Below are 11,959 nucleotides of genomic sequence, written 5' to 3'. Positions count from 1 at the left end.
TGGTGTCCCTTTATCCGAAGAGAGAGTAAGCGCAGCGTGTGCGATCCTAGGTACGAGACCCTTCCAGGAAGGGCCTCCCTGCTCTTGCTCGGCCTAACTCTGGGAAAGGTGGGCCTCCGGGTGGTCGGGAACGCATTCCGTAGCCTCCCCGGGGAACGCCTTCCAACACTCCATCTCTCCTTTTCTCTCTCTCTCCTTTTCTCTCTCTCCTTTTCTTTCCGTCTCTCCTTCTCTCTCCTTTTAATCTCTCTGTCTCACCTTTTATCTCTCTCTTCTACCCTCTCTCGCGCTCTCTCCTTTTCTCTCTCTCTCCCTCTCTGCTTTTCTCTCTCTCGCCCTCTCATCTTTTCTCTGTCTCTCTTGCCCTTTCTCCTTTTCTCTCTCCTTCTCTCTCTCTCTCCTTTTCTCTCTTTCTCTCTCTCTCCGTCTCTCTTTCCTTTCATCTCTCTCATTTTCTCTCTCTCCTTCTCTCTCTCGCCCTCTCTCCTTTCTCTCTCTCTCTCTTGCCCTTTCTCCTTTTCTCTCTCTCTCTTGCCCTCTTTCCTTTTCTCCTCTCTCTCTCCCTCTCTCTCTCTTTCTCTCCTATCCCTCTCTCCTTCTCTCTCTCACCCTCTCTCCTTTTTTATCTCTCTCTATCCCTCTCTCCTTTTCTCTCTCTCCTTTTCTCTCTCTATCTCTCTCTCTCTCGCCCTCTCCCTTTTTCTCTCCCTCTCACCTTCTCTCTCTGTCTCTGTCTCTCTCTCTCTCCCTCTCTCCTTCTCTCTCTTTCTTTCCCATTTTCTCTCTCTCTCCTTTTATCTATGTCCTTTTATCTCTCTCTCCTTCTTTCTTTCACCCTCTCTCCTATCCTCTTCTCCCTCTCTCTCTCTCTCCTATTCTCTCTCTCTACCCTTTCTCTCTCTCTCCCCCTCTCTCTCCTTCTCTCTATTTCATCTCTCTCTCTCGCCTTTTATTTCTCTCTCCTCTCTCTCGCCCTCTCTCCTTTTCTCTCTCTCACTCTCACCCCCCTCTCCTTTTCTCTCTCTCTCGACCGCTCTCCTTTTCTCTCTCTCTCTCTCTCTCTCCCCCTCTCTCCTTATCTCTCTCTGTATTTTAGCTCTCTCTCATTTTCTCTCTCTCTCCTTCTCTCCTTCTCACTTTCGCCCTCTCTCCTCTTCTCTCTCTCTCTTTTTCTCTCTCTCTCCTTTTATCTGTGTCCTTTTATATCTCTCTCCTTCTCTCTTTCGCCCTCTCTCCTTTTCTCTCTCTCTCCCCTTTTCTCTCTCTCTCCCCCTCTCTCCTTCTCTCTATTTCATCTCTCTCTCTCGCCTTTTATTTCTCTCTCCTCTCTCTCGCCCTCTCTCATTTTCTCTCTCTCTCACTCTCTCTCCCCCTCTCCTTTTCTCTCTCTCTTGACCGCTCTCCTTTACTCTCTCTCTCCTTTTCTCTCTCTCTCTCTCTCTCTCCCTTTCTCCTTCTCCCTCTCTCTCTCTCTCTCCCTCTCTCTGTCTCTCTCTCGCCCTCTCTCATTTTCTCTCTCTCGCTCAACCTCTCTCCCCCTCTCCTTTTCTCTCTCTCTCTCGACCGCTCTCCTTTTCTCTCTCTCTCCTTTTCTCTCTCTCTCTTGCCCTCTTTCCTTTTCTCCTCTCTCTCTCCCTCTCTCTCTTTCTCTCCTATCCCTCTCTCCTTCTCTCTCTCACCCTCTCTCCTTTTTTATCTCTCTCTATCCCTCTCTCCTTTTCTCTCTCTCCTTTTCTCTCTCTATCTCTCTCTCTCTCGCCCTCTCCCTTTTTCTCTCCCTCTCACCTTCTCTCTCTGTCTCTGTCTCTCTCTCTCTCCCTCTCTCCTTCTCTCTCTTTCTTTCCCATTTTCTCTCTCTCTCCTTTTATCTATGTCCTTTTATCTCTCTCTCCTTCTTTCTTTCACCCTCTCTCCTATCCTCTTCTCCCTCTCTCTCTCTCTCCTATTCTCTCTCTCTACCCTTTCTCTCTCTCTCCCCCTCTCTCTCCTTCTCTCTATTTCATCTCTCTCTCTCGCCTTTTATTTCTCTCTCCTCTCTCTCGCCCTCTCTCATTTTCTCTCTCTCACTCTCTCCCCCTCTCCTTTTCTCTCTCTCTCGACCGCTCTCCTTTTCTCTCTCTCTCTCTCTCTCTCTCTCCCCCTCTCTCCTTATCTCTCTCTGTATTTTAGCTCTCTCTCATTTTCTCTCTCTCTCCTTCTCACTTTCGCCCTCTCTCCTCTTCTCTCTCTCTCTTTTTCTCTCTCTCTCCTTTTATCTGTGTCCTTTTATATCTCTCTCCTTCTCTCTTTCGCCCTCTCTCCTTTTCTCTCTCTCTCCCCTTTTCTCTCTCTCTCCCCCTCTCTCCTTCTCTCTATTTCATCTCTCTCTCTCGCCTTTTATTTCTCTCTCCTCTCTCTCGCCCTCTCTCATTTTCTCTCTCTCTCACTCTGTCTCCCCCTCTCCTTTTCTCTCTCTCTTGACCGCTCTCCTTTACTCTCTCTCTCCTTTTCTCTCTCTCTCTCTCTCTCTCCCTTTCTCCTTCTCCCTCTCTCTCTCTCTCTCCCTCTCTCTGTCTCTCTCTCGCCCTCTCTCATTTTCTCTCTCTCGCTCAACCTCTCTCCCCCTCTCCTTTTCTCTCTCTCTCTCGACCGCTCTCCTTTTCTCTCTCTCTCCTTTTCTCTCTCTCTCTTGCCCTCTTTCCTTTTCTCCTCTCTCTCTCCCTCTCTCTCTCTTTCTCTCCTATCCCTCTCTCCTTCTCTCTCTCACCCTCTCTCCTTTTTTATCTCTCTCTATCCCTCTCTCCTTTTCTCTCTCTCCTTTTCTCTCTCTATCTCTCTCTCTCTCGCCCTCTCCCTTTTTCTCTCCCTCTCACCTTCTCTCTCTGTCTCTGTCTCTCTCTCTCTCCCTCTCTCCTTCTCTCTCTTTCTTTCCCATTTTCTCTCTCTCTCCTTTTATCTATGTCCTTTTATCTCTCTCTCCTTCTTTCTTTCACCCTCTCTCCTATCCTCTTCTCCCTCTCTCTCTCTCTCCTATTCTCTCTCTCTACCCTTTCTCTCTCTCTCCCCCTCTCTCTCCTTCTCTCTATTTCATCTCTCTCTCTCGCCTTTTATTTCTCTCTCCTCTCTCTCGCCCTCTCTCATTTTCTCTCTCTCACTCTCTCCCCCCTCTCCTTTTCTCTCTCTCTCGACCGCTCTCCTTTTCTCTCTCTCTCTCTCTCTCTCTCTCCCCCTCTCTCCTTATCTCTCTCTGTATTTTAGCTCTCTCTCATTTTCTCTCTCTCTCCTTCTCACTTTCGCCCTCTCTCCTCTTCTCTCTCTCTCTTTTTCTCTCTCTCTCCTTTTATCTGTGTCCTTTTATATCTCTCTCCTTCTCTCTTTCGCCCTCTCTCCTTTTCTCTCTCTCTCCCCTTTTCTCTCTCTCTCCCCCTCTCTCCTTCTCTCTATTTCATCTCTCTCTCTCGCCTTTTATTTCTCTCTCCTCTCTCTCGCCCTCTCTCATTTTCTCTCTCTCTCACTCTGTCTCCCCCTCTCCTTTTCTCTCTCTCTTGACCGCTCTCCTTTACTCTCTCTCTCCTTTTCTCTCTCTCTCTCTCTCTCTCCCTTTCTCCTTCTCCCTCTCTCTCTCTCTCTCCCTCTCTCTGTCTCTCTCTCGCCCTCTCTCATTTTCTCTCTCTCGCTCAACCTCTCTCCCCCTCTCCTTTTCTCTCTCTCTCTCGACCGCTCTCCTTTTCTCTCTCTCTCCTTTTCTCTCTCTCTCTCTCTCTCTCTCCTTATCCCTCGCTCTATTTTAGCTCTCTCTCATTTTCTCTCTCTCTCCTTCTCTCTCTCTCTCTATTTTATCTCTCTCCTTCTCTCTCACTCTCCTTCTCTCTCGCCCTCTCTCCTTTTCTCTCTCTCTCCCTCTCTCCTTTTCTCTCTCTCGCCCGCTCGTCTTTTCTCTGTCTCTCTCCCTCTCTCCTTTTCTCTCTCCTTCTCTCTCTCTCTATTTCATTACTCTTGCCTTTTATTGCTCTCTCCTTCTCTTGCTCGCCCTCTCTCCTTTCTCTCTCTCTCTTGACCTTTCTCCTTTTCTCTCTCTCTCTTGCCCTCTCTCCTTTTCTCTCTTTCTCTCTCTCCATCTCTCTTTCCTTTCATTTCTCTCTCTCATTTTCTCTCTCTCCTTCTCTCTCTCGCCCTCTCTCCTTTCTCTCTCTCTTGCCCTTTCTCCTTTTCTCTCTCTCTCTTGCCCTCTTTCCTTTTCTCCTCTCTCTCCCCCTCTCTCTCTCTTTCTCTCCTATCCCTCTCTCTTTCTCTCTCTCACCCTCTCTCCTTTTTTCTCTCTCTCTATCCCTCTCTCCTTTTCTCTCTCTATCTCTCTCTCTCTCTCTCGCCCTCTCCCTTTTTCTCTCCCTCTCACCTTCTCTCTCTGTCTCTGTCTCTCTTTCCTCCCTCTCTCCTTCTTTCTCTTTCTTTCCCATTTTCTCTCTCTCTCTCCTTTTATCTATGTCATTTTATCTCTCTCTCCTTCTTTCTTTCACCCTTTCTCCTCTCTTCTTCTCCCTCTCTCTCTCTCTCTCTCTCTCTCTCTCTCTCCTTTTCTCTCTCTCCCCCTTTCTCTCTCTCTCCCCCTCTCTCTCTCCTTCTCTCTATTTCATCTCTCTCTCTCGCCTTTTATTTCTCTCTCCTCTCTCTCGCCCTCTCTCATTTTCTCTCTCTCTCTCTCACTCTCTCTCCCCCTCTCCTTTTCTCTCTCTCTCGACCGCTCTCCTTTTCTCTCTCTCTCTCTCTCCCCCTCTCTCCTTATCTCTCTCTGTATTTTAGCTCTCTCTCTCTCTCTCTCTCTCTCCTTTTCTCTCTCTCCCCTTTTCTCTCTCTCTCCCCTCTCTCCTTCTCTCTATTTCATCTCTCTCTCGCCTTTTATTTCTCTCTCCTCTCTCTCACCCTCTCTCATTTTCTCGCTCTCTCACTCTCTCTCCCCCTCTCCTTTTCTCTCTCTCTTGACCGCTCTCCTTTTCTCTCTCTCTCCTTTTCTCTCTCTCTCCCTTTCTCCCTCTCTCCGTCTCTCTCTCGTCCTCTCTCACTTTCTCTCTCTCGCTCAAGCTCTCTTCCCCTCTCCTTTTCTCTCTCTCTCTCTCTCCTTATCTCTCGCTCTATTTTAGCTCTCTCTCCTTTTCTCTCTCTCTCCTTCTCTCTCTATTTTATCTCTCTCCTTCTCTCTCACTCCCCTTCTCTCTCGCCCTTTCTCCTTTTCTCTCTCTCTCCCTCACTCCTTTTCTCGCTCTGCCCTCTCGTCTTTTCTCTGTCTCTCTCCCTCTCTCCTTTTCTCTCTCCTTCTCTCTCTCTCTATTTCATTTTACTTTTGCCTTTTATTGCTCTCTCCTTCTCTTGCTCGCCCTCTCTCCTTTCTCTCTCTCTCTTGCCCTTTTTCCTTTTCTCTCTCTCTCTCGCCCTCTCTCCTTTTCTCTCTTTCTCTCTTTCTCTCTCCCTCTCTCTTTCCTTTCATCTCTCTCTCTCATTTTCTCTCTCTCCTTCTATCTCTTGCCCTCTCTCCTTTCTCTCTCTCTCTCTTGCCCTTTCTCCTTTTCTCTCTCTCTCTTGCCCTCTTTCCTTTTCTCCTCTCTCTCTCTCTCTTTCTCTCCTATCCCTCTCTTCTTCTCTCTCTCACCCTCTCTCCTTTTTTCTCTCTCTCTCTATCCCTCTCTTCTTTTCTCTCTCTCCTTTTCACTCTCTCTCTCTCTCGCCCTCTCCATTTTTCTCTCCCTCTCACCTTCTCTCTCTGTCTCTGTCTCTCTCTCTCTCCCTCTGTCCTTCTATCTCCTTCTTTCCCATTTTCTCTCTCTCTCCTTTTATCTATGTCCTTTTATCTCTCTCTCCTTCTTTCTTTCACCCTCTCTCTTCTCCTCTTCTCCCCCTCTCTCTCTCTCTCTCTCTCTCTCCTTTTCTCTCTCTCTCCCCCTTTCTCTCTCTCTCCCCCTCTCTCTCTCCTTCTCTCTATTTCATCTCTCTCTCTCGCCTTTTATTTCTCTCTCCTGTCTCTCGCCCTCTCTCATTTTCTCTCTCTCACTCTCTCTCCCCTCTCCTTTTCTCTCTCTCTCGACCGCTCTCCTTCTCTCTCTCTCTCTCTCTCTCTCACCCTCTCTCCTTTTTTCTCTCTCTCTATCCCTCTCTCATTTTCTCTCTCTCCTTCTCTCTCTCGCCCTCTCTCCTTTCTCTCTCTCTCTCTTGCCCTTTCTCCTTTTCTCTCTCTCTCTTGCCCTCTCTCTCTCTTTCTCTCCTATCCCTCTCTCCTTCTCTCTCTCACCCTCTCTCCTTTTTTCTCTCTCTCTATCCCTCTCTCCTTTTCTCTCTCTCCTTTTCTCTCTCTATCTCTCTCTCTCTCGCCCTCTCCCTTTTTCTCTCCCTCTCACCTTCTCTCTCTGTCTCTGTCTCTCTCTCTCTCTCCCTCTCTCCTTCTCTCTCTTTCTTTCCCATTTTCTCTCTTTCTCCTTTTATCTATGTCCTTTTATCTCTCTCTCTTTCTTTCTTTCACCCTCTCTCTTCTCCTCTTCTCCCTCTCTCTCTCTCTCTCTCTCTCTCCTTTTCTCTCTCTCTCCCCCTTTCTCTCTCTCCCCCTCTCTCTCTCCTTCTCTCTATTTCATCTCTCTCTCGCCTTTTATTTCTCTCTCCTGTCTCTCGCCCTCTCTCATTTTCTCTCTCTCTCACTCTCTCTCCCCCTCTCCTTTTCTCTCTCTCTCGACTGCTCTCCTCTCTCTCTCTCTCTCTCACCCTCTCTCCTTTTTTCTCTCTCTCTATCCCTCTCTCCTTTTCTCTCTCTCCTTTTCTCTCTCTATCTCTCTCTCGCCCTCTCCCTTTTTCTCTCCCTCTCACCTTCTCTCTCTGTCTCTGTTTCTCTCTCTCTCTCCTTCTCTCTCTTTCTTTCACATTTTCTCTCTCTCTCCTTTTATCTATCTCCTTTTATCTCTCTCTCCTTCTTTCTTTCGCCCTCTCTCCTCTCCTCTTCTCCCTCTCTCTCTCTCTCTCTCTCCTTTTCTCTCTCTCTCCCCCTTTCTCTCTCTCTCCCCCTCTCTCTCTCCTTCTCTCTATTTCATCTCTCTCTCTCTCGCCTTTTATTTCTCTCTCCTCTCTCTCGCCCTCTCTCATTTTCTCTCTCTCTCACTCTCTTTCCCCCTCTCCTTTTTTCTCTCTCTCGACCGCTCTCCTTTTCTCTCTCTCTCTCTCTCTCTCTCCCCTTCTCTCCTTATCTCTCTCTGTATTTTAGCTCTCTCTCCTTCTCTCTCTCTCTCTATTTTATCTCTCTCCTTCTTTCTCTCTCTCCTCCTCTCTCGCCCTCTCCTTTTCTCTCTCTCTCCTTTTCTCTCCCTCTCTCCTTCGCTCTCTGTCTGACTCTCTCTCAGCTCCACCGGTCCTTCTTCTCCCTGTCCCAACCCCGCCCCCCCCCCCCCCCCTCAGCCTCCACCTGGTCTTCTCCTGTCTCACACACACCCTTCCTATCTCCCACCCTGCTCGAAGGCACCCCCATATGTTGCTCTTGTCTCTTCTCTCAGAGCGGATCTGAGCAGTCAGCAGGATTAGAGGCGCGGGAGCTTGTGAATACCTGCAGGCCTGACAACCTGTGATAAATTACCCCTCACAGTCGCTGCTCCCAGGCCTGACGCCAGACCCCCTGCCTCCGCTGAGGGGGTCTTAGCACTGGCCCCTGCCCTCCTAGGAGGACATGGCACTGCCAGGGCACTGCCCTCACAGGACAGAGCCCTCGCAGAACACTGCCCTCTCAGGCCTTGATGCCAGACCCTCCTGCCTCCGCTGAGGGGGTCTTAGCACTGCCCCCTGCCCTCCTAGGAGGACATGGCACTGCCAGGGCACTGCCCTCACAGGACAGAGCCCTCGTAGAACACTGCCCTCTCAGGCCTTGATGCCAGACCCTCCTGCCTCCGCTGAGGGGGTCTTAGCACTGACCCCTGCCCTCCTAGGAGGACATGGAACTGCCAAGGCACTGCCCTCACAGGACAGAGCCCTCGCAGAACACTGCCTTCTCAGGCCTTGATGCCAGACCCTCCTGCCTCCGCTGAGGGGGTCTTAGCACTGGCCCCTGCCCTCCTAGGAGGACATGGAACTGCCAGGGCACTGCCCTCACAGGACAGAGCCCTCGCAGAACACTGCCCTCACACGACAATGCCCTCACAGGACACTGCCCGCCCAGGACATTGCCCTCACAGGACACTGCCCTCACAGGACACTGCCCTCAAAGGACACAGCCCACACAGGACACAGCCCACACAGGACACTGCCCTCACAGGACACTGCCCTCACAGGACACTGCCCTCACATGACAGTGCCCTCACATGATACTGCCCTCCCAGGACACTACCCTCACAGGACACTGCCCTCCTAGGACACTGCCATCCTAGGACATTACCCTCACATGACACTGCCCTCACAGGACAATGCCCTCACAGGACACTGCCCTCACAAGACACTGCCCTCACATGACACTGCCCTCACATGACACTGCCCTCCCAGGACATTACCCTCACAGGACACAACCCTCACAGGACACAGCCCACACAGGAAACTGCCCACACAGGACACTGCCCTCACGGGACACTGCCCTCACATGACACTGCCCTCATATGACACTGCCATCATATGACACTGCCCTCACAGGACACTGCCCTCACATGACACTGACCTCCCAGGACATTGCCCTCACAGGACACTGCCCTCACATGACACTGTCCTCACAGGACACAGCCCACACAAGACATTGCTCTTACAGGACACTGCCCTCACAGGACACAGCCCACACAGGACACAGCCCACACAGGACACTGCCCTCACAGGACACTGCCCTCACAGGACACTGCCCTCACAGGACACTGCACACACAGGACAATGCCCTCACAGGACACTGCCCTCACAGGACACTGCCCTCACATGACACTGCCCTCCCAGGACATTACCCTCACATGACACTGCCCTCCCAGGACACTACCCTCACAGGACACTGCCCTCACAGGACACTGCCCTCACAGGACATTGTCCTCTCCAGTGAGACTCTACCGGACCTTACAAACGGTGTTAACTGTCCCCTCACTGCTCACAGGCCTGACGTCACAAGCAGGGGGCACAGGCCCTGCACCCACCCCTGCCGTGGCCGACCCTTCTCCAGTGCCCTGGAAGCAGGAACCACAGGCCCTACACCCACCATTTTCATGGCTGTGGTCCACCCTGCCTTCAGTGCCCTGGAAGCAGGGGCCGCAGGCCATGCACCCACCCCTGCCGTGGCCGACCCTTCCTCCAGTGCCCTGGAAGCAGGGGTCACAGGCCCTGGCCTGCACCCACCCCTGCCGTGGCTCACCCTGCCTCCAGTGTCCTGGAAGCAGGGGTCACAGGCCCTGCCCCACCCCTGCCGTTGCCCACCCTTCCTCCGGTGCCTTGGAAGCAGGGGTCACAGGCCATGCATCCACCACTGCCGTGGCCGCCCCTTCCTCCAGTGCCCGGGTATCAGGGGTCACAGGCCATGCATCCAACCCTGCCGTAGCCGACCCTTTTCTCCAGTGCCCTGGAAGCAGGGGTCACACGCCCTGCACCCACCCCTGCCGTCGCTGACCCTTCCTCCAGTGCCCTGGAAGCAGGGTCACAGGCCCTGCACCAACCCCTGCCGTGGCTGACCCTTCCTCCAGTGCACTGGAAGCAGGGGTCACAGGCCCTGCACCCACCCCTGCCGTGGCTCACCCTGCCTCCAGTGCCCTGGAAGCAGGGGTCACAGGCCCTGCCCCACCCCTGCCGTTGCCCACCCTTCCTCCGGTGCCCTGGAAGCAGGGGTCACAGGCCATGCATCCACCACTGCCGTGGCCGCCCCTTCCTCCAGTGCCCAGGTATCAGGGGTCACAGGCCATGCATCCAACCCTGCCGTAGCCGACCCTTTCTCCAGTGCCCTGGAAGCAGGGGTCACAGGCCCTGCACCCACCCCTGCCGTGGCTGACCCTTCCTCCAGTGCCCTGGAAGCAGGGGTCACAGGCCCTGCACCCACCCCTGCCGTGGCTGACCCTTCCTCCAGTGCCCTGGAAGCAGGGGTCACAGGCCCTGCACCCACCCCTGCCGTGGCCGACCCTTCCTCCAGTGCCCTGGAAGCGTGGCCCCGCACCCACCCCTGCCGTGGCCGACCCTTCCTCCGGTGCCCTGGAAGCAGGGGTCACAGGGCCTGCACCCACCCCTGCCGTGGCCGACCCTTCCTCCAGTGCCCTGGAAGCGGGGTTCACAGGCCCTGCACCCACCCCTGCCGTTGCCCACCCTTCCTCCGGTGCCCTGGAAGCAGGGGTCACAGGCCGTGCACCCACCCCTGCCGTGGCCGACCCTTCCTCCAGTGCCCTGGAAGCGGGGGCCACAGGCCCTGCACCCACCCCTGCCGTGGCCGACCCTTCCTCCGATGCCCTGGAAGCAGGGGTCACAGGCCCTGCACCCACCCCTGCCGTGGCTGACCCTTCCTCCAGTGCCCTGGAAGCAGGGGTCACAGGCCCTGCACCCACCCCTGCCGTGGCCGACCCTTCCTCCAGTGCCCTGGAAGCGTGGCCCCGCACCCACCCCTGCCGTGGCCGACCCTTCCTCCGGTGCCCTGGAAGCAGGGGTCACAGGGCCTGCACCCACCCCTGCCGTGGCCGACCCTTCCTCCAGTGCCCTGGAAGCGGGGTTCACAGGCCCTGCACCCACCCCTGCCGTTGCCCACCCTTCCTCCGGTGCCCTGGAAGCAGGGGTCACAGGCCGTGCACCCACCCCTGCCGTGGCCGACCCTTCCTCCAGTGCCCTGGAAGCGGGGTCCACAGGTCCTGCACCCACCCCTGCCGTTGCCCACCCTTCCTCCGGTGCCCTGTTAAGCATTGACGTTCCCACACCAAGCTTTTCACGAGGCTGGGCCTACGTGGCCAGCGGGCTCCACGACCATCGCCCTCCAAGGGCCTTATGGCCCCAGTCCCCCCGGTTGCTGTTATTCCCCAGACTAAGGGTAAGAAGCTTGGCGGGCCGTCCTGATATCTTCTGGCGCCAGGGACTGAATGAACGCCCCCAAACCCCTCCTCCAACCTAAATGTATCCGGAAGCGGCTGAAAACTCACCAGTTCCACCTGTAGGGTGGGTGATGTTACTTTGGTCTGTTGCCTTAGCGCCGAGACACTCCCGTGGTAGATGCGTATTTCCATTCATTCATTCATTCACTCAAAGTAGGGCCCAGGAGCCGCGCGGCCCTCCTGCCCTCTTTATGTGACCCCTGGTGAACTTTGCTGCTCTTCACCTGGGCGCACAGTGACACTAGAGAGGAGGTGAGCGGGGGGGGGGGGGGGGGGGTAGGGGGGGGGGGGCTGTAAAGGCTGAAGGACCCAGCTGTGATAGACCTTGGAGTGTGACCAGAGCCCTCACAGCTCTCACAGCTCATACAGCTCTCCCAGCTCATAATGCCCTTACAGCTCTCACAACACGCACAGCTCTCACAGCTGTCCCAGCTCACACAGCTCTCCCAACTCACACAGCTCTCACAGCTCTCACAACTCGCACAGCTCTCACAACTGTCCTAGCTCACACAGCTCTCCCAGCTCTCTCAACTCGCACAGCTCTCACAGCTGTCCCAGCTCACACAGCTCTCACAGCTCTCACAACTCGCACAGCTCTCACAACTGTCCTAGCTCACACAGCTCTCCCAGCTCTCACAACTCGCACAGCTCTCACAGCTGTCCCAGCTCACACTGCTCTCACAGCTCTCACAACACGCACAGCTCTCACAGCTGTCCCAGCTCACACAGCTCTCACAACTCACACAGCTCTCACAGCTGTCCCAGCTCACACAGCTCTCACAACTCGCACAGCTCTCACAACTGTCCCAGCTCACACAGCTCTCACAGCTGGCACAGCTCTCACAGCTCGCACAGCTCTAATAGCTCTCACAGCTCGTGCAGCTCTCATAGCTCACGCAGCTCAAACAGCTCTCCCAGCTGACACATCTGACATAGCT

This window comes from Triturus cristatus, chromosome 5_1 (assembly GCF_964204655.1).
Source record: "Triturus cristatus chromosome 5_1, aTriCri1.1, whole genome shotgun sequence".
NCBI classification, from domain to species: Eukaryota; Metazoa; Chordata; class Amphibia; order Caudata; family Salamandridae; genus Triturus; species Triturus cristatus.
The sequence above is the reverse complement of the archived record's forward strand: the minus strand, read 5'-3'. Positions refer to the sequence as shown.